This window comes from Balaenoptera borealis (genome assembly GCF_965194805.1).
Source record: "Balaenoptera borealis genome assembly, chromosome: 4".
In the NCBI taxonomy this organism is placed as follows: Eukaryota; Metazoa; Chordata; class Mammalia; order Artiodactyla; family Balaenopteridae; genus Balaenoptera; species Balaenoptera borealis.
In genome coordinates, this window is record NC_138861.1 from 112,575,578 (window position 1) to 112,597,434 (window position 21,857).

At 43.4% G+C, this 21,857-nt stretch overlaps 1 long non-coding RNA gene and 1 pseudogene across 2 annotated transcripts; one reads left to right on the top strand and one right to left on the bottom strand.

The window, feature by feature from the left end:
• The first annotated feature begins 11,049 nt into the window (after positions 1–11,049).
• On the top strand, positions 11,050–21,708 carry LOC309627525. Its single transcript, XR_014243789.1, has 2 exons — positions 11,050–13,308; positions 17,536–21,708. It is a non-coding gene; the product is annotated as an uncharacterized lncRNA (long non-coding RNA).
• Positions 13,535–17,549, bottom strand: LOC309627510 (NF-kappa-B inhibitor-interacting Ras-like protein 1 pseudogene; annotated as a pseudogene). The gene has a single exon. The product of its transcript is annotated as an NF-kappa-B inhibitor-interacting Ras-like protein 1 pseudogene (transcript).
• Positions 21,709–21,857: the final 149 nt, after the last annotated feature.

Here is a 21,857-nt window from a genome sequence, read left to right on the forward strand (position 1 = left end):
GGTCCTGCCTTATATGATTGTGCCCAGTGTGTGTGTGACCCTAAGCCTGTTAGAGCTTCACGTCACCTACCTGGACCTCTGAGGCTTGGGTACCCCCTTGTGATAAACCAGTGCAGTGACCTATGGTCTCTTGACAGTCTTGAAAATTATTAGAGACCCCAAAGAGCTTTTGATTATGTGGATTATATCTATTGATATATACTGGACTAGAAATTGAACACCAAGCAAAAAAATAGTTATTAATGTATGTATCTAAAATTAACAATTATAAACCCATTCCATGTTAGCACACCTTTAAGTGAAATAATTATATTTTCCAAAACCTAAAAATAAAAATAGTAGAAGAATGACATTGTTTTTTATTTTGGAAAATCTCTTTAAGGTCTGGCTTCTCCAATCTACAAAATACATCTTTTAGTTGAAATCTATGAAGAAAACGTGGCCTTGCACTGATTCACAGTTGGAAAAGGGACAAGTATTTGAATAGCGTTTTCAGAAAATTGCAGATATTCATCTTTGACACCATACCAAAACTCGACAGGTGGACATTTCTTAAAGGTTATCTTCAAGGTGGAATCTGAAACCATTATCAATGAACTTTTTGTACTTTGTTATGTTAAAATCCACTCTGAATGCATCTTTGATTCATGCATAATTTTGCAACGTTCTTTAACTATTTGAAAAATACTGGTTCATGACTTATGCAGAGCTTTCCAATGTTAACACATTTTGTACAATATCAAAAAATCACATTTGTTCAGATCATCACCAGCCTCATCAGAAACATCATTAACTATTGGGAAGGAAGCTGTCTGGCTCACAGAACTTAAGAATTCCAAATGAATAACCTAGGTCCTTGGGTGTGTCTGTTGCCCGGGGTCCTCCCATAATCTCCTGTCTTGTTGTCTTGGTTGAGGTCGAGTGGCTTCTGCATTTTGGTCTCACCTTCCAGTAGGAAGAGGCACACAGGTGGTCTTTAGGGCCTGCACACCCATCATTTCTACTCCCATTTTAGGGGGACACAGTCATCTGACTGCACCTACCTGCAGGGACCGGGCTGGCTGGAGTAGGGGGTAGGGGCTGGGAAATGTAGCACCCCATGCCCAGCCAAATTCTAACGTTCCATCGCACATTCGCTTGCTTTGCTAAATTTGGTTTGTTTTCAGGCAGATCTGGGAGTATAATGTTTCCTGACATCTCTGTTAACAGTATCCTTGGATTGCAAGGTGAATTTTAAAAATCTTTCATTAGTTGCACGTATTCTTCTGCATGAACCAAGATTTTTCTCAAACTCCGCAACCAAACAAAATGAAGAAATATTTGATTACTGAAATTACTGAGACTGATATAAAACTCCAACGACGCATGATATAAAGATGATATAAAGCTCCAACCACAGGTGATATAAACATGTTATAAAGATTCAGTACTCATTTGGAGTCTAACTTTTTTTTTACTTTTTTTTTTTTTTGGCCACACCATGCAGCATGTGGAATTTTAGTTCCCCGACCAGGAATCGAACCCACACCCCCTGCAGTGGAAGTGCAGGGTCTTAATCACTGGACTGCCAGGGAAGTCCTAACTTTGTTTTTTTTAAACTGCACTTTTAAACTACACTGATTATATATTTGAGCTTAGAGCATGCTATTTTTAACTAATAAATATCCTGCTTAATACTTTAATGAATTGACATCCTGTATAAGATATTATTTATACAAGTAGTTTTACTGAAAAGAGTTTGAAAACCAATGGATCAGTTAATCTTTAAAAGTAATAATTTCACATTTTATTATAGAATAAAAACAAACTTCAGATTTCCCCATGATTATTTAAGTCCACAAAGAAAGCTTCTAATTTTTAACTTTCAATGATTTCTTTTTTCAAGGGGGGAAAAAAATTCCCAGGAAGAAAAGCAATGCCTTTTCTGCTCTAATCCACAGCACTGAAGAAGCAGTTTAGTAAAACTAATATTAATTATTCCTTTATTATAAAGTGAGAATATAATTATTGTGCTAGGTGAAAAATAAAGGCTGTTTCCAGGGAACTGAGGAAGCCACTCAGTGCCATCCCTGGATCTCCTCCCTGTTGGGCAGTTTCCTTCACTGTGTCCCACTACGTGATTTGGAGGAAAGAAGGCTGGACCAGAAGTAAGGATGCCCAAATTCCAGGCTTTTCTCTCACGTATCAGCTGGGCAACTTTCACCTCAAACAAGTCACCTCCCTGGCTCTCAGTTCCTCCATTTGCTCATTCATTTCTTTATTCAAATAAAGTTGATGTTTTTTGAGCATTGTGTCTGGTACTGTGTTAGGGGCTGGGGGAAGAAAAGGATTAAGAAGAAGAATATCAACTACTACTATTTATTGGGGATCATGTAAAGGGCAGGCAATGTGCTATTCACCAGAGAAAATACAGAAGACCCAGTTACATCTGAATCTCAGATAAGCAACAAATCATTTTTTAATACAAGTATATCCCAAATATTGTGCGGACACACTTACACTAAAAAAGTATTCATTGTCGATCTGAAATTTAAATGTAACTGGACATCCTGTACTTTTTTGCTACGTATGTTGTCATTTTGCTTAATTCTCACAATAGTCCTATGTGGTGTGTGGGTGTTATCCCCACATAACAGATGCTGCAACCGAGAATTATCAGCTGGGTAATTTGGGGCAAATGATTGAACTCCTGCAGAGAGGAGAATATAGACTTGAAATTGGATCTGCCTGGAAGTTCTTCGTTATGTGAGAGTGCAGAATCAAGACCAAAGAGTAGAAGATACAGGGAGACTAATTGCGGGTCTGCAGTGGGATGGGCTGCCTTCGAAGCAGTGAGCTGCCTGTCCTTGTTTGTGTGCCGGAAACGGACGGCAGCTCAAAGGGTTAATTGAAGATACTTGAACGAAGGGCTATTTGGAGAGGTGTGAGTGGGGTTAAGGAGCTCCTGAAGGGGTGGTGAAGCACCCAGGAACTCACTCAGCAGGACGCTGGGCCTGAGGGCACACGGGGAGGCACTAGTACCACTACACAAAGAGAGCGTCAATCAGGAATAGGAGTGGGGTACTCTTGGTGCCTCCCATTGGCTAAATGCAACAGGAGCCAGAGGGCCTGGTTCCTCCCCAGCTCTGTGACTGTCCCCCTTAGCAACTGCTTTCAGATGCTTAGATAGGACAGAGCGATCAGGGCGTAACAGGGGGCAGTACTGTGTATGCCTCCGTGAAACCCTCACTGTCCCAGCTCCCACACATTGGCTCCACCATCTTTAAATTGTGTCTTTCATTCTCATGCTGTTGCCTCATATTCTTTTAGGCAGCGCTCCTTCCAATGTCATATCTGCATTCCAGGAAGGACGCTAGAGAAGGAAGATGGAGGAGGAAGAGGTGGTGCTTGTATCAGGGAAGCAAGACTTCTTCCTAGAATGACGGCTGGCTTCCAGTTGGGTCTCATGAACCAGAACTGGGCCACTGCTCCGTGTAAGGGAAACTGGGGAACGTGTGTCTTAGTGGGACACTTGACCGCCCTGAACAAAATTGGCAGAGCCATTTTGTGCTTCACCAAATATGGGTTGGTCCCTGCGTTTCCAGTCTCCTTGCAGTTCCTTTGGGGCCCTGTGGCCAGGAGGGGGAGTGTGGGCACTTCAGGCAGAGACCGTTCAGTGTCCATCCTCCATCTCCATTTCCCAGCACTGACCTTGGCAGCCACATATTCCAGAAAGGCTTGTCTTAGATGGAGGAAGACCACCAGACTTGCAGCAGACTGTGGTGTGAACAAGAAGTAAACTCTTATTCCACTCACTAAGATGTCACTTTTTGTTACCACAACACAGTTTATCCTAAGCTGACTTATCAGAAAGAAAAAAGAATGGGATGCATATTGGGGCTATTAGCAGTGTCTATGACACTGAGTCAGTTTCCACGTCAGTAAAATGGGGATGCTAATGGTACACATGTCATAGGGCTACTCATGAGCTACTCCAGGGAAAGCCCTAAGACAGTGCTTAGCCCACAGTAAACGTAATAAATATGAGACTTTGATGTAGGTACAGAAGGCAGTTAGCAAACTATAAATAGTAGTTATTGTTGTGAATGCAGGACACAAAATTAATATCCAATTAATGATAATATACAACACATAGTGACCTGTGCCCCAGGAGGAGCCCACGTGAAGTCCAGGGGGAATTCGAGGAGGAAAATCAGGGTAGGCTTCCTGGAGCAGGTGGTCCCTTGAGGCTGTGGAGGATGCTTTCAGAAAGCCCAACAGGACTCAGGATGTGACATTCCTGGAAAATGCCCAAGGCAGGGCTTAATATCATCCAATGTTCTTCCTTGGATTCATTCCTTCCTTCTGTCTATGGAGATAAGCTATTATAAACTTCACAGTCTTTTTTAATTTTTATTGAAACATAGTTGATTTACACTGTTGTGTTAGTTTCAGGTGTACAACAAAGTGATTCAGTTATACATAAATATATATATATAATTCTTTTCCATTATAGTTTATTACAAAATATTGAATATATTGGGTGGGCCAAAAGTTTCGTTCGGTTTTTTCCATAAGATGGCTCTAGGAGTGCTTAGTTGTCTTTAACTTCATCTGAAACAATTTTGTTAGATTGTATGTGACAGCTGTCATATCAGCATGCATTTTTAAAAAGACATCAAAATTGGTGAATTTGTGTGTAACCATTTTATTATTGAAGATGGAAGAAAAAAAGCAACATTTTCAACATATTATGCTTTATTATTTCAAGAAAGGTAAAAACGCAACTGAAACGCACAAAAAGACTTGTGCAGTATATGGAGAAGGTGCTGTGGCTAATCGAACGTGTCAGAAGTGTTTTGCGAAGTTTCATGCTGGAGATTTCTCGCTGGACGACGCTCCACGGTCGGGTAGACCAGTTGAAGTTGATAGCGATCAAATCGAGACATTAATTGAGAACAATCAACGTTATACCACATGGAAGATAGCCGACATACTCAAAATATCCAAATCAAGCGTCGAAAATCACTTGCCCCAGCTTGGTCATGTGAATTGCTTTGATGTTTGGGTTCCACATTAGTTAAGCGACAAAAACTTTCTTGACCATATTTCCACATGCGATTCTCTACTGAGACGTAATGAAAATGTTCCGTTTTTAAAACAAATTGTGATGGGCAATGAAAAGTGGATACTGTACAATAATGTGGAACGGAGGAGATCGTGGGGCAAGCGAAATGAACCACCAGCAACCACACCAAAGGCCGGTCTTCATCCAGAGAAGGTGATGTTTTGTATATGGTGGGATTGGAAGGAAGTCCTCCATCATGAGCTCCTTCCGGAAAACCAAACGATTAATTCCAACAAGTACTGCTCCCAGTTACACCAACTGAAAGCAGCACTCGACGAAAAGCGTCCAGAATTAGTCAACAGAAAACGCATAATCTTCCATCAGGATAACGCAAGACCACATGTTTCTTTGATGACCAGGCAAAAACTGTTACAGTTTGGCTGGGAAGTTCTGATTCATCCACCATCTTCCCCAGACATTGCACCTTCGGATTTCCATTTATTTCGGTCTTTACAAAATTCTCTTAATGGAAAAAATTTCAATTCCCTGCAAGACTGTAAAAGGCATCTGGAACAGTTCTTTGTTCAAAAAGATAAGAAGTTTTGGGAAGATGGAATTATGAAGTTGCCTGAAAAATGGCAGAAGGTAGTGGAACAAAAGGGTGAATATGTTATTCAATAAAGTTCTTGGTGAAAATGAAAAATGTGTCCTTTATTTTTACTAAAAAACAGAAGGCACTTTTTGGCCCACCCAATAATTCCCTATGCTATACAGTAGGTCTTTGTTGGTTATCTATTTTATATATAGTAGTGTGCATATTTTAATCCCAAACTCCTAATTTATCCCTCCCCCTACCCCTTTCCTCTTTGGTAACCATAAATTTCTTTTCTATGTGAGTCTATTTCTCTTTTGTAAATAAGTTCATTTGTATCATATTTTTAAGTCCACATCTAAGTGATATCATATGATGTTTGCCTTTCTCTGTCTGACTCACTTCACTTAGTTTGACAATCTCTAGGTCCATCCATGTTGCTGCAAATGACATTTCATTCTTTTTTATGGCTGAGAAGTACTCCATTGTGTATATATACCACATAGTCTTTTTTTTAAATTTAATTTAATTTATTTTTATACAGCAGGTTCTTATTAGTTATTTATTTTATACATATTAGTGTATTTATGTTAATCCCAATCTCCCATTTCATCCCACCACCACATCTTCTTTATCCATTCATCAGTCGATGGACATTTAGGTTGTTTCCATGTCTTGGCTATTGTAAATAGTGCTGCAATGAATATTGGGGTGCATGTATCTTTTTGAATTATAGTTTTTTCCAGATATATGCCCAGGAGTGGGATCGCTGGATCATATGGTAGCTCTATTTTTAGTTTTTTAAGGAACCTTCATACTGTTCCCCATAGTGGCTGCACCAATTTACATTCCCACCAACAGTGGAGGAGGGTTCCCTTTTCTCCACACCCTCTCTAGCATTTATTATTTGTAGACTTTTTGATAATGGCCATTCTGACTGGTGTGAGGTGGTACCTCATTGTAGTTTTCATTTGCAATTCTCTAATAATTAGCGATGTTGAGCATCTTTTCATGTGCCTGTTGACCATCTGTATGTCTTCTCTGGAGAAATGTCTACTGAGATTTTCTGGCCAACTTTTGATTGGGTTGTTTGTTTTTTTGATATCGAGTAGTATGAGCTGTTTGTACATTTTGAAAATCAATCCCTTGTCGGTCGCGTCATTTGCATAAGCCTCACATTCTTTACTATTAAAATCTCTGGGGGTTTTTCCTATTGTTGCCTTAAGTCCTAGGTTTCCGTGAGTCTGCTGTTTTCTGAGATATCCCTAGCTATCATAATCCTGTCTAAAATCAGGGGCCATTGGCATCCAATTAGCAGCCACTGGGAAGCAGAATCTGAGGGAAGATAAAGAGTTGTTTTCATAGGTTTATTGAAAGACAAGATGCTTAGGGCTGCGGAGCTTAGAAAATCTTTTCAGGTAATGATGCAAGTTAAAGCGTTGGCAACAATATAGTACGTGCCTTTCCCTTGTTGAGGGTCCCTTTTTATTTTGAAAGAGCTAGAGTTTTGTTGTTACTTAGAAGTGCTTACAACTCCACGATCCTAATAGCTTAATTCCCTTAAAAAGAACATGAATCAGGTATTCGGCTTTTTCACTCATTCATTCAAAGTCCACTCAACCTTTTATTCACTCATTTATTTGATTGACTATTCATCAATCATCTGTTAGGTACCAGGCGACACGCTCAGCCTTGAGATCAGGCAGACGTGGTTTGTCTTGTTTCTCTGCATTTACAGAGTGTGCGGGGGAGAGTTTAGACAAATGAATCCGGGGCAGGAGGGTTGTGATAGAGGATGCTGAGTGCCATGGGTGTCTAAACAAGGGGCGTGAGATCCAGCCTGGGGTGGGTGGGGATTCTAGCCCACCCCTCAGGCTTTATGAGATCCTGGATGTACAGAGCCTGGTTCCTTTCCCACCACATCCCAGCCTTCTCCCATCTCGGGAGCCCTGCTGTCTCTGGTCTCTGAGCCCCTGGTTGTAGTGTTTAGCTAAGAACAGCAGAGAGCAGCTTGAGATCACATCTCACGGAGGCGGGGTCGACCTGCTGGAGGCACTGAAACAGGGAAGGAAAACTGCCTCCTGGCGGAGGGACCAAGGAAGCCACGCATAGTCAACACTCCAGGACAGCCCTTCTTCAGCCTCTGCCAGCAGGAAGCCCTGGTTTTGGGCCTCCTGACCTCAGAGGAGCTGGCTGGGTCTGTGTCATCCGAAAAGGACGGTTGGCATTTGTTGTCAGACCCGACACGCTGGGCGCAGCAGGAGGAATGCCATCTCTTTCATCTCCTGCAAGCCATTCTTTGGTTAAGAGCCATGGGCTGGCCATCAGAACGGAGGAAACCCCTTTGTGGTTGTTTAAAATGAGCAAAAGAGACAGTCGCTCCCCACAGGGATAACCCAAGGTCCCAAGCAGATACCTTTTCACCAGCAAATGAACGGACCTGATTCTAGCTCATGGCTGGGGTGGGAGGGGGCTCAGTTGATGAGGCAAAGTGACCTGGCTTCTCACCTTCCCAACCCCATCACACATCCCTGTTCTCAGCTTCTTTCTCTTGGGCAAAAGAGTAAATTGCAAATATTTGTCCCCCAAGCAGTGCTAAGGGATGGTATTAATTTCTCATTCTCTCCTCTTCTCCAAATCACCTAGCTGGTATCTCGATGTAAGCAAGTTTGTCTGCACTTGTACCCCAAGGAAAGGTGAGATAAAGGGAATATGTTTGCTCACAAAATAGGGCTTTCAACGAAGCAGTGTTTTTCAGTGTGGTCCAAGACCAGCTGCATCAGAAATTCCTTATAAAAATGTGGATTACACTGTGTGGCAGTGTCTACCGAAATTAAACACATACCCACCCTGTAGCCCATCAATCCCACTCCTAAGTACAGACAAGAGAATGGAGTGTGTATGTCTAACAAAAGAATGGATAAGAACATTTGAGCAGTGCTGTTCAAAAGAGCCCCAAACTGAGATCAACCCAGACGCCCATCAACAGGAGAACAGAGGAATAAATTGTGGCTTATCCATATTCGTTGAATAAAATTCAACGAACTACCGATACAGACTCATAAACATGATGTTGAACAGGATAACCCAGACACAAAAGAGGGAGTCCTATGTGGTTCCCTTTATAGGAAGTTCAAGCACAGGAGAATCTGAGTTGACAGAAGTTAGAATAATGGTTACCTTCTGCGGAGGTGGGTAAGGGCATCTGGGGTGTTGAAACTGTCCTATATCTTGATCTGAATAGTGATTATACAGGTATATACCTATGTATAGGTAGATTGATGGATCAATCAATCAATCAGTCAATCGGTAGATAGATACCTATATGGAATTTACCTATGGTATACTATGGTCATGTACATACCGTACATTCATAGGTATATACATATGAATCGAGCCCTATGCTTAGGATTTACAAACTTTACTATATGTTTCACACACACACACACACTTCCAGCCTCATTCCAGACTTACCAAGTCAGAATCTCTCAGTGTGGGCACATGGGAATCTGCATTTTGCATCCCTGGTGGTGTGAATGCCCATTGAAGGTTGACTGCCAGTGATGTGGGCTGTATAGATGGTCCACAGATGGTGATTTGTCCCCCAAAGCACACCACACTCCATTTCCCTTCTGGCTTGGAACATTACAAGACTTCTGCTCTCACTAGGGAATAAGGTTGGCATGAGATTTCTCCCTTCTTAAGGTCGGGTACTAGGATCCTGTGAACAAGACTGTCACAGTCTCTACCCCAGACAGAAGCCACACTCTCAGGGAAATACAGACCAGCAACTCTTCTCTGCTTTTTTTAAAAATTAAAAATTAAAACCAGCTGTTTCCATCCTTCTACTTCTGAGTGGGCACATATGTATTTTAAACTCATAATCAGTGTATGATTTTTGATTCTGTCCTCTTCTCTCCATGTGTCATAATCCCCACGTTCAGCATTATTAACAAAAACAGGCAGGTGACATTCGCCAAGTGTCTAGAATGTGTAAGGCTATTTTGCTTATGTGATGTCGTTGGATCCCTAAAACAAACCTAGGAGCACACCCGAGGCTTGAAAGGATCCAGCAACTTCCTAAAAGTACACAGCAAATAGGTGGTGCAGCTGGGATTTGACTCTGGTCTGTCCAACTCCACTGAAAAATTGCTGTTGCTTTGGTGGGAAGTGTCTACTAAGGATTCCTGTCTTGTTTTAGTTTGTTTTAACTTTCAGCCATAAGAATTTATCCTTGTTATTAAAAGTTATAAGCAAATGTCATCTTAATATCTGCATATTATCCAACAAGTGGACGATTAGAGCATAATATATGTAATCATTCCACTAATATTTGTTGGATAAGGTCATCAAGAAGACATGACCACCAGCTGGACCCATGCACTTGGAGGCTGTCCCCCACCACTGCCCCCTCCTCTTGTCCTTGGAATACGTGTTCCACTTGCCTTCCCCGCTCCCAAAAGTGCTCTAAGGGTACAGCCTTGAAATAGAAATGTGGAGCTGAGGCTATCCTAACTGGGTATGTGACTGACTCCAGTTAAGGCATCTTTGTAAACTTGTAAGATTCTGGCTGGCGGGTGCAGAAATCTACTGGTCTTGCAGCTGCCCAAGACAAGCCTGGTAAGTAAGTTTTCTCGCTTATCAAGCCTGACACCTACCAATCTGAGTGGTCTGCTTTGTTCTTGGGTCTTTCCCTGCCCTCCACATTTGGGGCTGGTTTCAGATTTCCATTTTTTGCCAGAGCAAATGCCTTGATCAACGTGTTTTCACATCAGTCATTGCATTGAGGATTGTTGCCTTTGGATAGATTATTAAAAATGAATAACTAGAACAAAGACTATGCACACTTTTAAGACACGGGAACTATTTTGCCAAACTACTCTCGGACAACATTCTACTAATTTGTGTTCCTCTCCACAGTGAGCAAGGGCCTGTGTTATTCTGTTCTTGCCAACTTTGGGTATCATAACTCAGCCTAACTCCAAAACCAACTTGGCCAATATGGCACTACAATTCAACTGGCATCAGTGAAGCTGATCATTTTTAATCTATTTATTATTTTTGTTTTTCCAGATATGAATTTCTTAGTCTTGGGAGTGTCAGTGTGAGCTCTTGTTACATATATTAAGAAGCTGTTTTATATTTTGCCATATTCCGTATGTTCAGAAGCAGGTCACAGGTTCTATCCACGCTCAAGAGAATGAGTCACACAAGCACACGAAAGCCAGATCATGGGGCTTCCTTAAGAGTGTGTCTGCCCAGGTGGTCATAAGGGTGTTCATTCAATTATTTTTAAAATTGTATATATATAGATACAATTGTGTATATATATGTGTACGTGTGTGTATGTATATATTATACATAAGATATATATATAAATATGTATATACGATTTTTTCACAATTAAACTTTTGTTTCACAATTAAAAATTTTTTTTAACTCTGAAGCAGCTTTTATTAAATAAGTTAGTTTGGATCTGAGTGTGCCCAGGTACAGTCAGGCAAAAAGCATCTCACTGCTTAGGTGGCTGTGTCTGAATGAGCTCTTTATTTTCACATATGATTTCCACTGAATGTTGACATTCACCAGGAACATATCTGGGTTTTGGATATGCACCAAGTTTTTGCTAAACTCCCATATTAATTCTAAGAATTTTTATTTCTATTTTCTTAGATTTTCTAGGTACACGATGGTGACATGTAGGAACTATGCCATTTTTTGTTTCCTTCTTCCCTGAGGCCGTAACCCTGATTTATATCTCCTGAAGCAAGTTCCTTAAAACTTTAACCTTCTGAGTCAGATAAATCTCAGACGGTTTGCTCCTGCCTTGGAGAAGCTGCCTAACCTCTCTGTACCTCACTTTTTCTTATTTATAAGAATCTTCTTCATAGGCCTATTGTGAAGATTCATAATGCTTACTTGTAGCACAGCATCTGTCTCAAAGCTTGATACATGTTAGACAAAGTGTGATTATTATTATATTTTAACAGGAACGTTAAAATGACAGGGAGGGGACACCCAGGTTGTTAATCCCAAGCTTGGTGGTGGAGCAGACATATATTGACATAGGGCAGATGTTATGTCTCCAGGGACTGGGCGAGGTGCTTTCCAAGCATCTCCTTAATTGACCAACAGCCTCAGGTAAAACGACCATCCCAGCGGCTTGTAACTCCCTTGAAAGGAAGTGGGACTCAAAACCAACGCACTTTGCAGCAAAGCCTGTGCTCATGTCCACTGGGCGATCCAGCAGGGGGTGGGGCGGGGGAGCAAATGCCCATTCAGCCCAGAGGCTCCCAGCCCTGGCTGCACACTAGGAATATCTAAGGATCTCTAACAACACATCAATGCCTGAGCCCCGCCTCAGACCTAGTGGATTGAACTTTCCAAGAGTAGCTCTGACACCGGCATCTTTTCAAGGCTCGGCAGGTGAGTGTAACGGCCAGGTCTGAAAATCACTGATGGCCCCAGTACAGCATCTATAACATTGACCTTTCAGGCAGTAATCATGGAAGCCTGGCCCCAAATTCCAGGTGCACTTAAGTGCATCCTCCCCCTCTTTGCTGTGAATTAATTCATCCACTGATGCCTGTTATGATTAATTTTAGGTGTCAACTTGGCTGGACCACAGTGCCCAGGTATTTGGTCAAACATCATTCTGGATGTTTCCGTGAAGGTGTTTTTTTGCGTGAGACTAACATTTAAATCACTGGACTTCGAGTAAAGCATTACCCTCTATAACATGGGTGGACCTTAAGAAAAAAATGACTGACCTCCTCTGAGCAACAGGGAATTCTGCAGCAGACTGCCTTTGGACTTAGACTGCAAATCTGCCCGGGTCTCCAGCCTGCCCTGTGGATGTGGACTTACACCTCCCTGAATTACATGAGTCAGGTCCTGCTATAGACACGCACATCCTAATGGCTCTGTTTTACTGGAGAACACTGATACACTGCCATAACGAAAACTGGCCTCCTGTTCAACACAATCATAAATAAAGCATCCCACTCCCACTCTTCTTTGGAAAACCATGACTAGAGAATGAGTGTTATGGAAGCACAGGATTTTCAGTCTAAGGGAGAGTAATACAGATTGCTTGGTCCAACCGAAATAGGGGCACAGAGATGAAAATAGCCCTGGGGTGGTTTTGTCCCTCAAGAGACATTTAGTATTGTCTGAAGACATTTTTGGTGGTCACAGTGGGGTGGGAGTGAGGGACTGGAGATGGGGGTGCAAGGTTGCTATTGGCACCACGTGAGCAGAGGCGCAGGCATGCTGCTAAACGTCCTACAATGCACAGGATGATCCAGCCTGAAATACAAGAGCGCCAAGGCTGAGAAACCCTGGGTCAGAATGGCGAAACGCTTAGTCATTAAGGAAATTAACTTTTCACCCTGTGGAAAGAGGAGGATTGCACTCAAATCAGGAAGGAGCCCTAATCTGATTGACAGACTGGAAAAACAGGCTGGGGGAATTATCACTGAAAAGCCTACAGCACATCGGGGAAATTCTGAAAAGGCCAGTTCTACCTGGGAGGTAGGATGGAGAGGCCAGCCAGTGGGAACTTCCCGGGCCTGATGTGTGGCTTGAATTATGTTCCTAAGTGGCCATGAACTCAGAAGGTCTCATTCGGGGAGTTCTGACACGGGGTCTTAGCGCGAGACTAGAGGTGGTGAGTAGCTGTCTTGTGTTCTGGGACTGTTGCTGCTCTAAGTATCAGAAGCATCTGATAAACTTTCTGGGGGGGCTCAGTGGGGACAGTTAGGATGCCAGACTTCTGGTCTCCTCTCTGCCAGAATGATCTTTTGTACCGACTCTAAGATGCGCATGACTTCATATTTTAACTTCTCAGAACTTGGACTACATCCAGGTGGCAGCAGTTGTGTGTTTCTCATTTGCTGTCTTCTCAGGGGGTGAAAGTTCTAGGCCTGCCAGTTGGCCTTTCTTATGTAATAACTGTCACTTTACAGGTCAAGAAACCAACGTGAGATTTTGTCCAGTGGTTCGGTGTATCTCTCCTAAAAATATTCAGGGCCAAGGAAATTGCCACGGGGGGGGCGTCTGTTGATTCACTGCACCCACTGTGCAGCATACCTGGGCCAGAACTATATTGACTATATGATTGTTTTTTTTGAATTTTTTTTTTGAATTTTTGAATTTTTTTCTTAGTAGTTATCCATTTTATACATATTAGTGTACACATGTCAATCCCACTCTCCCAATTCATCCCACCACCACCACTCCGGCCACTTTCTCCCCTTGGTGTCCATACATTTGTTCTCTACATCTGTGTCTCAATTTCTGCCCTGAAAACAAGTTCATCTGTACTATTTTTCTAGGTTCCACATATATGTGTTAATATACGATATTTGTTTTTCTCTTTCTGACTCACTTCACTGTGTGACAGTCTCTAGATCCATCCACGTCTCTACAAATGACTCAATTTTGTTCCTTTTTATGGCTGAGTAATATTCCATTGTATGTATGTACCACATCTTCTTTATCCATTGGTCTGTCGATGGGCATTTAGGTTGCTTCCATGTCCTGGCTATTGTAAATAGTGACTACATGATTCTTGTATGGCCTTTGCCAATGGCGGGGAGGGGGGTGGCATGGTGATGCTCTGGGTCCTTGGATATCGGTGTCAACCATGACCCCGTATCAAACAGCCCTTGAAATGTCTATTGTTATTTCCCCTCAGGGTATGGTTACTTGACTAAATGGCCACAAAATCTTTGGGGGATTAAATGAGTATATCTACCTGCTGTTCTACCTTAAGGCAAGGGGACCTGCTGTTTGTACCCCTGTATCAGACAGTCATCGGCGGGTCTGCGGTTGGTGGCCAACAAACAGGGTGCTCCTGCTGGCTGAGGAAAGTTCTTCAGAGAAGGGAGCAGTGGTGGGATTTTGTCAGCAACATTGACAGCAGCTGGGGGATGGGCGCACAGGCTAATGAAGGGGCTACAGGTGGGACGTCTGTGCATCTGGCACAGCCAACTGCTGGGAGTGAGGGGTAGATGGGGTGGTTAGAGGACTCAGGAAAACAAAGGACGCTTGAAAAACACTTTGTGGACTGAGATGCCGGCAGCATGACCCCCCCCCCCCCGTTTGCATATGGCGCCACGTGTTGGTGGTGGAATCCACTGGCCATGCTGGCCCAAAACTGTGAAGAAGGAAGGAAGAGTGTAGAATATCATTGTGCTATTAAGTTAAAATCTGGAATCTGACTTAGATGAGGAGACTGTGAAGAAGAGAAGGTCTGGTGGACTGGAGAACAGATGAAGTGACCAGTGGTCCATGATCGTCATAAATAGAACAAGCTGAAAGGGGATTGGATGGTGTCCCAGGGCTGCTGTAACAAAGCACCACAAACAACAGAAATTTATTCTCTCGCAGTTCTGGAGGCCAGAGTCTGAGATCAAGTTGTCGGCAGGGCCACGCTCCCTATGGATAGAGACCCTGGGTAGAATCCTTCCTTGCCTCTTCAGCTGCTGGTGGTGGCTATAGATCCTTGGCACCCATTGGCTTGCAGCTGCATCACTTTTATCTCCATCTCTGTTGTCACATGCCTTCTCCCTGTGTGTGTCTGTCTCTTCTCATAAGGACACCTGCCATCTTGGTTTAGGGCCACTTAATGACCTTATCTTAACCTGATTACGTACTCAAAGAATTTATTTTCAGTTAAGGTCACATTCATAGGTGACCAGGGCTTAGGACTTCAATATATCTTTCTGGGGGGACACAATTCAACTCATAAAAGCATAAATCCTGAACTTAGTAGCTCACCATGTTGCTCCGAAAATTAAATAATAGGATGTACGAAAACATATGGTTAAAAGAAAAAAATAATGGCAGTTACTGCTCCCTACCCTGGACGGGTCACTTGCTTGTGCTGGGCTGACAGGAAATTCAGATGCGGGTAATGAGGCAGGTTCAGGGTGGAACCACTTTGAACTGGAAGATTCTGAGATATCAACATTTCCCTATGTGAAGTAGGTCAAAAGGCAAATGATATGGAAGCCATGAGCTCAAGTCTTCTGAGCCATAAAGTAAATACCATTCTGAGAGCCAGCGACACGGGATGTGTTAATAATTACTGAAATGTGAAAGCATGTCACAGTGCTGACACTGAGCTTTCTCCATTCAAACCTCCCCACCAGGACTCTGTGATACGCCTGCCCAAAGGCTGAGCTGAGTTTGTCTTTTTAGATAACTATCTTATAAAAGGGTGTATCTATTTTTAAAATAAGTTGATTTGATTATTTTAGTATGGAGAAGTATTTAAAGTATTTAATTAAATAAAAGTATTTCAAATTACATATTAGCAGAGCGGATCTGAACATGTGACATCAAATGAGACTACTGAATGGTTTCCAGAGGATTGTCTGGCAAATTGTATAGGCTGTTTTGCATCACATTGGGAGGCAACTCAAAAGCTGCAAGTCATTGTAAGCACTTATTTTAAAATAAAGTTAAATTTTCACTTTAACATATTTTCATGATTACAAAAATTAAAAAAAAAAAAAAAAAGAACAGGAGAAGGAAACAACACTAGCACATTCCTGGAAACTACTGTGAATGTTTTCCTGTATTTCCTTCCAGACTTTTTAAGGGATGGTTTATAATCGTCGGTTTATTTATCAAGCGCCTTGGCACCCACTGAGTAAAATGGATCCACCTTTACAAACCCCAGCATCTATCCATCACAGTCGCTCCCCTGAGGATATTTATAAAGGGAGGACTCTATTCTTGGCATAGAAGAAATGGCATGTTGCTAATGATTTTTATTCAAATTATTCATACATCTGAAAACTCTACAGTCCTCTGGGCTGCCCCCCTTTCCCATCAGCCTGCATCGGCTGGGTCTCTCTTTTTCCTTTTTGGCTTCCTTGGGAGCCAAGAAAAGAGAAGGCCTGTATTTGGAAAGTTAGTCTGATTTTCAATTCTAATAAAAGCTCTGGTCGGCATTTCACCTAATACCAGGGCTGGAAGGAGTGGGTTTGTTGATCTTTGCCTTGGTGCTTTTTTTTACATGTGCATACCACCCAAACTTTATTTTATTCTCTTGACAAATGCAACATAATATAGATAACAAAGGTGCTACTTTCAGGGACAAGTTTGAAACAAGGAGAATGCAAATATATTACTTCATGTCAGGCAATAGTAACTGAATTATAACTAAAAGTGCCTTAAATTACTTCCCTAGGGGTTTCCTAAGGGCCAAAGCTAGATAGAAATGGCCTGTTTTACATGAGTTCACGGACACCTCGAGGCAGTCACTATTCAAGGGACAGTTGTGCACCCTAGGGTTTAGTTCTCAGAGCTGGAGTTGCCTTTGCTTCTCCTCCCAGACAGAGGGAAGCTCGCTTTGTTCTGGGGCTGGGAGAGTTTGCGGGCTAGCAGGGTTAAGGGCTCGATCAGGGTCTTGCGGTCTGTGACCGTCACCTCCCACAGATGCACCTTCTCGCTCCTGGCCCACCGCTGTGCCACTTCAGCCTCCGCTTGTCTCTGCTCAAAAAGGTCAGTTTTGTTTCCTAATACAACAATTGCCACCTCTTTTTTGTCTTTGAACTGATCACATTCTTTCTTCAGAAGCTCCACTCTTTGAAAGGATTCAAGGTTATTCACACTGTACACAAGAACGAAGCCATCGGCAAATAAAAAATAATGCTTCGGCAGCTCCACACCTTCCTGTAGGCCCCTGGTGTCGTAAAGATGTAACTGTTCCTTGGCTCCCCGATCTGTTTCCACTGAAGCCATATACACATCTTCCATTGTTTCACAGTCCTCCATTCCAACAGCATGATTCCCATAAAGGAGCCACTCCAAAATTGCCATTTTCCCCACAGATAACAAGCCACAAACCACAACCTTACAGACCTTTCCCATCTTCTCTTAGGATGTTGGAAAGCCAACAACTAATAGTCATGGTGAGAAGCAGAGGATCTGAGGGGCTGACACCCCCAACCCCCAAAGGGAGAGATCATCATCATCGGTGGTGCTTCAATGCTATAGCACACAAGGGGTCTGTCTCGAAAACCTGGGTCCATGATGCCATGAAGTCAGGGTTCCACTCCTAAGCCCTGTCTTCGAGGAGGGACTTCAGCTCCCTCCCACTCAAGCCACAAAGGTAGGACGACCTGAAATCTATTTAACCGCTGCAAAGGCCATACTGAACTGAGATTTGTCTGTGGCTAGATCAACAGCCACCGGATACTGTACATCAAGAAGCCTCTTGCTTACAATGCTTTCAGGAGACTCCAAACCAATCCATCTCAGGGTTTCTGGTGCTGGAGATCATGTTCTTCCTCTCCAGATTCTTCCAACACGAGACCCTCTAAAAGGCCAGAAAGCCAACAGGCAGCGGCTGGTTTAGGAGACCTCCCCTGTCCCCTGCTCCTATAAAATTCAGAGGGGAGTGTGGCTCTGTAGTGTTGCCACATTGATGGAGAGAGAGCACCACAACGGCAGTTTAGTTTCTCTTGGATCTGGGAGCAGCCTGGTGTGGGGAAAGATTGAGGGCAATCAGTCCAATTCCTGGCTGTGTGACCTAAGACAAGTTACTTGACTTCTCTGAGTCAGGTTGCTCAGCCATAACATGGGAATGACAGTGCTGCTGTGTCATAGGGGTGAACCAGACAACACTGAAAGCACTTGCACAGAGAGGTATTCAAAGGTCGCTTTTCTCCCTTGGGAAGTGAGCAGGAAACCTGGAAATCAGGTTACTAAATGGCATGGTGAGGTGCTGTTTCTCTTTCAGTCTCTTCACTTGGCATTAGGTACTGATCGGCTTACTCAAGGATTAATTTTGAAGAGTCAAGCAAACAAACAAATAATTACCATTAAATCTTGATCAATATCAGTTCTCCAAAATAGAAGCTGATTTCATTGATCTATTCCACTCTGTTGGCTGGGTGTCCACTCTGGGCCTGGCCCCAGGCATGGGAATGGAGCATTCTTGACTCCAGGGGGAAACGGAACTTGCCTGAAGCTGTCCCTGAAGGCTACATTGGAAAATTTGCATTGGAGGCAAATCCTAAAACAATGAGTAGGAATCGATCAGGTGAAGAGAAGAGAGCACAGGGACACAGGGAGGGGGAAGGGTAAGCTGGGACGAAGTGAGAGAGTGGCATGGACATATATACACTACCAAATGTAAAATAGATAGCTAGTGGGAAACAGCTGCATCTCACAGGGAGATCAGCTCGGTGCTTCGTGACCACCTAGAGGGGTGGGAGAGGGAGGGTGGGAGGGAGACGCAAGAGGGAGGAGATATGGGGATATAGGTATATGTATAGCTGATTCACTTTGTTATACAGCAGTAACTAACACACCATTGTAAAGCAATTATACTCCAGTAAAGATGTTAAAAAAAAAAAAAAAAAAAAGAGGGCAGGTGAAGGGCACGTCTGGCTGGGAGAGGCGGGTGCAGAGCCCAGGCAGGACTGTGAGGGCTTCGTGTGTCATGGGGGCAGGCGTGAGGGGTGAGGGGAGAGTGAGACAATTCAGGGGTGCTGCTGGCACGGTGCTGCCCCAGGACGGGCTCTCCTGAATGCTTGTCCTCCCTCCCTCCCTTCCTTCCTCCTCTCCCTCCTTCTTGCCTTATTTTCTTCCTTCTTCCTCTAAGTGGAGACTTAATCTAGAAACAGCTGAGAGCCATTGAAGGCTTCCGAGCAGAGAACTGATGATGCTGTTTTCCTTCAGGAAAGGTTACCCCAGAGGATACTATAGCGAATCGGACAGGAGGCTGGAGACCGGAAGCCAGGCTGATGTCCAGGTGGGACAGGACAAGAACCTGGCTTGGGAGAATGGCAGTGGGGATGCAGAGAACCCAGGTAGAGACATCCTCTGAGATGGGATCACCTGGACGTGGGGCTCCAGGAGGAGGAGGAGGATGACAGGTTAGCTAGCTCTTATCCTGCTGGAGCAGCGGGGGGTTCGATGGTGTTACTCCTCGAGACAGAGGTAGAGGAAGAGGAAGTGTCGTCTTCGTGGAACAGCCTTTGCATGCCCCCCAGTTCCCTCTGCCCTGTGTCCTCGGCTGTTCTTCACTGATGGATAGTCGTCCATTCACTCACATACTCATTCGCCACCCGCCATCCATCCTTCCTCAAAGCTCTCATTGCACATGGGTGAGGGTGCCCTGTGAGTGGCACTTACATTGTCTGGGGAAAGTTCTTAGTAAAGCACTCCTGCTAAGAACTGTTCCGAGGGACATCCCAGGCTGCTTCTGCACTAAGCGTTAAGTCAGAGACTTCATGAGCTTACATGAACACTCTAGAACAGGGGCAGCAAACTATGACCCATGGGCCAAATCTGGCCCACTGCCTGTCTCTGTAAATAAAGTTTTATTTATTTATTGTAACACAGGCACACGCATCTATGTACACAACTCAGGCTGCTCTCACGCTCCAGTGGCAGAGTTGAGTGGTAGCAACAGAGTGTATGGCTAACAAAGCCGTAAACCATCTGGTCCTTTAGAGAAATCATTCGTCAGCCCTGCTGTAGTGCATCCTCTCCTCTCTCTGGTGCCGTGATCGGATGTTTGATACTGATTTGGGGACCACAGTTCTCCTTTGTCTAAAAGCCCTCCATGCTTATGAATAAAGGTCAGGATTCTTAGTTCATCATCCAACGTGCTCTTTGGAGAGGAGGAGATATTCTCTGTGTCCTTGGGTGAAACACTGATGTGAAACATTGACAGACGTCAAGAGACTTAGAGGGACTTCCCTGGTGGTGCAGTAGTTAAGAATCTGCCGTCAATGCAGGGGACATGGGTTTGAGCCCTGGTCCAGGAAGATCCCGCATGCCGCAGAGCAACTAAGCCCGCGAGCCACAACTACTGAGCCCACGCACCACAGCTACTGAAGCCTGCGCGCCTAGAACCCTCAACAAGAGAAGCCACCGCCATGAGAAGCCTGCGCATCGCAACAAAGAGTAGTCTTGCTCGCCGCAGCTAGAGAAAGCCCGTGCGCAGCAACGAAGACCCAACACAGCAAACATAAATAAATAAATAATTTTTTTAAAAAAGAGAAACTTAGAACTGTGCATTGTGTTTATTTTGACACAGTAGCTCCTTTATTGAAATCTATTCTAAGGGAAGAATCCAAATGATAGAGGCACTATTTGCTCCTTGATGTGGCTGCACCTGCACATCTGGCCTCATTCTTTGAAATGCATCAGCCCTCACGCACACTCCACAAATAAATAAACGCTTATGGGACAGACGAGGGGTAACAAAGGTTTAGGAAGAAGAATTAAAGCAGGGAGAGTGGCCACGGGATGCCAAAGGCTGTTTTTCAGAGAATGTGTGTGGAAAACCTTGTCTCAGGATCCGATTCTACACTCGTAAAACGCACCCCACTAGCCTCCCCCTCAACCCCCACTAGATCCTGCCTTTATTTAAAATGTTGATATTTTGTTCCTCATGGAGTTTTTTTGTTCATTTTGACTTTTTGGAAATACTGTGTTAAATATTATTTATCTCGATGACTGAATTTTTCAATACCTCCTTTGATTTTGCTCCCAAGGTGAATGTCTCACTTACTGCCCCAAGTCCCAGCTCCAGGAGAAGGAATAACTAGGGTAGTAGGGAAACAAACAACCTCAGTGTCTTGCGAGCCAAGTGAAGAAGGTTTATCAAGAAGACGCTGGCTGACAGGACAAACGGCAAAAATGTCATGCTTAAGTGAAAGAAACCAGACACAAAAGGTCATGTACTGTGTAATCCTGTTTATAAGAAAAGTCCAGAAAAGGCATATCTGTAATCTACAGAGACAGAACTTAGATTAGAAGTTGCCAAAGCTGGGGAGGCACATGGAGGGGTAGTGTCTGTAAGGGGGCATGAGTTTCTTTTCAGGCATGATGGTGATATTCCAAAATTAGATTGTGGTTGCCTAACTCTATAACTATTTAATTATACACTTCCAAAGGTGCCTTTTGTGGTATATAAATTACACTGTAACAAAGCTGTTTTTAAAAAAAGAAAAAAGGCCAAATAACATGAAAATTGAGAATTAAGCATTGAATGAATAAATGAATGAGTGAATGAGTGAATGACTCAACAAATGGGCACTGTCCCTAAACAAGAGTGCCAAGACGCGGGAGCAGAAAGAACTGATTCGAGAGGCTCAGATTGTTCCTTAGTAAGTCAGAGGAGGGAGTGATGTGTCATGCAGCCTCGTATACACCCCCAAGAATGCAAATTTGTATAAATTTTCT